Source organism: Miscanthus floridulus, chromosome 10 (genome assembly GCF_019320115.1).
Source record: "Miscanthus floridulus cultivar M001 chromosome 10, ASM1932011v1, whole genome shotgun sequence".
Lineage (NCBI taxonomy): Eukaryota > Viridiplantae > Streptophyta > Magnoliopsida > Poales > Poaceae > Miscanthus > Miscanthus floridulus.
The window spans coordinates 93,844,569-93,850,473 of record NC_089589.1 but is presented as its reverse complement, the minus strand read 5'-3'; the positions used below and the strand labels follow the sequence as shown (position 1 = coordinate 93,850,473).

General features: G+C 41.9%; 1 non-coding gene across 1 annotated transcript; it reads left to right on the top strand.

The window, feature by feature from the left end:
• The first annotated feature begins 334 nt into the window (after positions 1–334).
• Positions 335–443, top strand: LOC136490412 (small nucleolar RNA R71). The gene has a single exon (XR_010767704.1). It is a non-coding gene; the product is annotated as a small nucleolar RNA R71 (small nucleolar RNA).
• The last annotated feature ends 5,462 nt before the right edge of the window (positions 444–5,905 follow it).

The window sequence follows — 5,905 nt, the reverse complement described above, 5'->3', positions numbered from 1 at the left end:
TTTTAGGATCAACTCCAAAATGTGCTTAGATTTTGAATTAGGTTTTCTAGGGTAGAATTAAATGTTGGAAATTAGGGTTTTGGAATTCCAATTCAATACAAAGGTTTTGAAATTGATTCATCCATACAAGTCGACACATATCATCATAAAAATAAACTTGTTTTAGTGAATGCATATCAAAATTTTCACTAACACAAAAATGATGTGCAATGCATATGATGACATGGCATATTTTAGAGTTTAAAACACCAGAGGTGTTACAGCAGCAGCCATAGTCTCAAGGGTACTGTTGGTCAACCCATGGTAGAAAGTCTGCATGAGTAGCCAATTCTCCAACCCATGATAAGAATATTCCGCAATGTAATCTTGAAAGCGTTCCCATGCTTCAAGGACAGATTTATCATGTTGTTGCTGAAAGCTTGAGATTCTCCCACGCAGAGCGTTGGTCTTGCCTGTGGGAAATAACTTTGCTAGAATTGTAGTGGAGTAGTTATCCCATGTAGTATTTCTATCTTTGTTGGCGTAGAACCGTTGCTTTGCCTTCCCCAAGAGTGAGAATGGGAAGAGGCGAAGTAGTATGGCATCTTGGGTTACTCCTTTGATGGTGAAAGTGCTACAAATCTCCAAGAAGTGTTGGAGATGTGCACCCGTATCTTCATGTGCCTTCCACAAAACTGGTTTGCTTGCACCATATTGATGAGAGCTAGCTTAAGCTCGAATCCATTATCTCCAACATTGACTGTTGCTTGCAGAGATTTCAAGAAGAGTCCTATTAGCCATTGCTTCAAATTCTGGTGTTAAGCTTCGTCTTATATGGTTGTCTTCCAACTTTAAAGCTAAGACTTTCTTGAGTTTAGCTCTGGTTCTCTAGATTAATGCTTCTGGATCTTCAACGTAGTTTGTCGAAAGGTCAAAACTGGTCATACATTACCCTCCATAAGATACACAAGTAGACAAAATAAGGGTAAGCCTATTTGAGCAGAGGTCAATGGTTTTCCTCGATCAGATCAATAAGTATAAGTTTAACAACACTTCCTTTGCCTAGTTACCTTCCCCAGCAATGGCGCAAAAAAATGCTTGTTGGTATTTATTAATGTGTCACTTGTTTTAAGTAGCCACCTATTACAAACCTATATCTCCTAACATTACTTTACTAGGTTGTCATCCCTAGTGATGATGCCAGAGATGTTTGTTGGTACTACATAGTATTACTACAAGAATAACAATAAGTAGTTCTTTATTAATTATGTGACTAGAAAGAATATATAAATATATGAATGAAAAGGATGGCTAGCGCACAGATAATTTACCATTGTAGCATTTTACCCGTGAGTATTCCAGGTATTGTTATTTATATTTTTACCACAGGGAAGGTCTAGCATGGACATGTATTCATAACTTATACTATTAAAGGAGAAGTAAACCATAACCAATGTTCTAATCACAACAGGGAAAAGTCATAGGATAAGATGTATATATATGATAAGTAATGATAATGATAAATCACTCAGAGTACTCCTTTCTATGGCATTAGCATGGTCAGGTAGAATATTAGAGGAATAATTCCTAAGTCATTCTTAATTACAAGTTAAAGCATACATTTGATTAGTGCAATTACACCTAGTAATCATTGCTAAGATCATCGTCATATCTATACATAAGGGATATTACTAAGGAATATTAAGAATAGAGCTCGATCTTCCTTCGTAATCGAACCCTACGTGCGCCTATATTCGGGGAGTGGACTACAAAGGACTCAATGGGAGTGTCACATCCGTGATCTACCACATGACCTAGAATATAGGGTGTATCCGTAGGTAAACAATGTATAAGCACCATGCTTACACAATGTCGACCACCCACCCTGTGTACTTTAGAGTGAGCGCTATATGAACTTATGCATAAACATAACGATAAACTAGCTATACTAAGTATATAATCAAAGTAGACGTTGAACATCATAACGAAGAACATGAATCAGATGAATACTAATATTGTCATAACAATTGAAACTAGCATATAAAAATAATGGAGAAACAAGGGAGAGAGGGGTACAAAGTTTATACCGAACCACACTCTCAACAAGACCAGGAATCCAAGCAAAGTCCTGCTTGCCTCCCTCTAGACCTAGCCTAACTAGCTATGCCTTAGAATATGGTGGAGCTCTGAGGATGATTAGGGTTTCTGTCTTCTCAAATGACTTGATGACTTACCAATATGCCCTGGGGTGGCAGGAGCTAGTATATATAGCCTAGAGCATCCAACGTGAGCCCTTGGATCAAACTAACTTAAGCAACGGTGTAGATGCATCCTAGAAGGCGGTGGGGAACCAACATAACAACATGGCTGACAAGTAGGACCCATAGGGGCCAGGCGGCCTGACAGTGGGGTGGGTGGCCCCACATGTCAACCTCTCATCCCCTGCTTCGGTGTGGAGTCCTCCTGAGTCCTCTAGAACCTTCTGGTGTCCGTTTTACGGTAGATAAGCGCAATTAAATCTAACATGTAGGTCCACCTTGACGGTTTTCTGAATAAACCCTACAGAAAATATAGATTCACCAAAACTTGTGGAATTTGTTAGTTTAAACCCCTAAACCTTCATTGGTGATTATATTTATTCCCTTATTCATGTTTTATTAATGATTTATAATAGTTGTTAACTACCATCAACACGCATGGAGATATCATTGTAGCATTTCACCTAGAAGTATTCAGGGTGTCGTTATTTATATTTTTCACAAAGGAAGGCATTTGATTAAGAGTCTAGTATGGATATGAACTTGAATAATAATGGTTGCAAGTGCACCAATGTTTATAATAGGGGTAAGATAGTGGACACACACTTGGCATTCCTCAAAGGATAAAATAGAAAAGAAAGAGTAAAAGAATAATCCTAAGTCGAGCAAGTATTGGTCTACTATAGTCATACAAATATTAGTTAATGATCATATAAGTTACATAATTAGTCTTAGGGCTAAGTGTGAAGTAGGTCAGGAGGCCACCGAGTACTGGTCTACCAGCAACCTCATGTGACAATTTAGACTCCTACACCCTAGTCGAACATGGGGGATTACAAAGGACGGACAGGGTTGTCACCACCTGCCGCCTACCCCTCAACCGTGGAAAGGGACAATGCATTCACCTATCTCTCCATACCCAAGCACCACGCTTGTGTATATAGAAAGTACCCAAATCCCCCCGGGTCCCCGACCATATGGATCGACATGTAAAGAACTTGGGCACACCTAACGGTAAGATGAACCGCCACCTCAACTTCGCTCTAATTCTGATTATTTAAGTTATATGAATTGTTAAGAATGAAGTCATGTATGCTACTCTCATGACATACAAACTATAGACTAGTTCATATATCAAGATTATAACACAATAACTATTCTCTATTTCATAAGTATGACTATAAATATCATATGAGAGCATAACTTTGGAAAAACTCATATTTATATTCATACCCAAAGGTCACTTCTTCCAAGGAGCCAAGCTCTCCAAGGTAGCTTTGTCTTGCTATAATACAACTACTAAAAGGTAAAAGAGAACTAGAGAGAGTGAGGTGAGCTCAATGTCTTGTGTGTTGTGAGAGGGGGGTACCCCTCTATTTATACAGGAGCCTAGGCGGTGCTTTATCTATTCCTGGCATGAAACTCCAGGATGCACCACCTTAGCATGGTGGCATCCCACCGCCTGTCAAAGGAGGGGCTGAGCAGCACTGGCAAGGGGTCGGTCGCCCCTTGACTATGGCCTCTTGCCACTGCCTTCGCCTGGTAGGCCTTGGGCTAGACCAGGATTCCTTCCCCGTGGTGTTTTGCCCCATTTGAATTGATTTGCTAGGCGTCTCCCTTGTTCCTTTGTGCAAATCAGTGTTGGAAAGCGCCTTTTGGTGAATTATTCCATGCATTTGTGTTTGTGACCTGCAAAATAATGTTCTCCAAATACATGTGGAACTTGGTAAATAGTAAATGCATATGTGTTTATGATTGCCAATTTCTCCTCTTTTTGTGTCTTAATTGGCTATTAGATTTGATCAGTAAAGACCACCAACAATAGGGTAGGAATTCTCCTCTACGTGTAACTTCTTCCTCCTCATGAGACGAGAGGTGCCTTGCACTACTATTCTTGGCTGCCTTCTTCTTTGGATCACCTGAGGCTCCGTTGTCGTTCGCATCCACACAACACACAGCATTATTCTTGTATCAACTAGCATCGTAGTCCAGATAGCTCTCCAAGCTCGCATACTCGGGGCCCCAATATAGGATATAGTGGTTAGGGAAAGCATGGATCCCTTGAAGATTCAATATCACTAGCCAAATCAGCTTCTTTCCTCAATAGGTATTGGTAGGCACTTTAGTATCCATTGGAAGTACAAAACCAAGGATACGTAATAGCTTGATCAAGCTAGTGTTAGACCAAACAAAATAAGCCTTCGGCATCAGCATCAGGAGATCAAAATTCAGCATTGTCCATTTCTTTGGACAGTCCCTATAGAGCGGATCCTTTGTCGCCTACTTCATCTCTCTAAAATTCTCTAGCCACCTTGGGCTCCCAAATAGAAGATCATTGTTCTAGGACACGCTTGTTCTTGTTGTGAGAACATAGACATATAATTCCCTACCACTTCACACTCCGAGTATGCTTTCGAGCAGTGTCAACAAACTTTTTTACTTGATGTATGAAGGGCAGTGATAGCCTCGAAATCTGGTACATCCATTCTGACCTTTCCATGCCAGCTAACCTTGCACACTTCGCGAATAAGAAATAAGTATAGCAATATTTCAAAGAAACTAAAGAAAATGAAGAACTAGATTCGATTTTGATGAGGACATCCCAACCATGCACTGTAACACCCTAAAATTTGAAGTTTTGGAAATAGTGCTAAAATGCTTTAATTATGAATTTTTGGTACTCAAGAAACATAGGAAAATAATATTTTTCATTAAAGTAAAATTCATCATACGGTAGCAACATGGTTGAGCATACATGCTGTTGCATAGTATCTCTTTTGTATTGAGTGGTTTGAAACTAAACTTCAAATTGTTTCAAATGGATTTGAAAATGCATTTGAAAAACACTTGAGATAAAAAAAGAGAATGGAATTCCTCTCTCTTGGCTTCGGCCTAGCCACAGCAGCATCGGCCTACTCTCCACCGCGGCCTAGCTCCTTTCCTCTTTCCACCATGGCCCGCTCCAATAGCTCCCACGAGCAGGCCCAAGCAAGTAGCGCCCCGGCCTAAGCCAAATCTGCCCGTGCTCTCCCTTTCTCCCTGTGACTGCCAGGCTGGCCCCGCTTGTCAGTGTCCTTGTCGTCCCCTACCTCACAACATGCCCGCGCCAGACTATGCTCCAAGCCAAGACTCCGCTGCCGCTCCGCTACGCCAGTTGGCGTGCTACCCACGCCACCCTTCCCTTAAATAGCTCCCCATTTTGCATCTACATGCCAAGTCCGCCTCTGCCCTAGCTCCATGCCACACGCATGCTCGCTTTGGATCTCGCTGGGGAGAAACAAGAGCCACCGCCGACATTGAAACCGGTCGCTGCCTCGCCGTCGTCAAAATTTGTCTGCCTCCCTTCGGCTTGAGGTGATGAAGCCGTAGTTACCCTTTTCCCCTCTCTCTCCCAGTCTTTATGTTTCTCACACCACCGCTAATCTTCGTTGGAAGCCACCACCTGCCCCGTTGAGCCATACGTCGTCGCCGTTCAATCCCCGTCGTCTAGAATCACCTAGGTAAGCTTGCCTTACCATGCTCTATCTCCAAGTGTTTTTCCCGGAAACCCGCTTCCGGTGAAGTTCCAGCGAAGTGCTCACCAGCAGTCATGGCACCACCGTCTCCCATCCCTATTCCGGCAGGTGAAACACCCCAACCCGCCTAAGCCATCCATCTTCGAATCAACG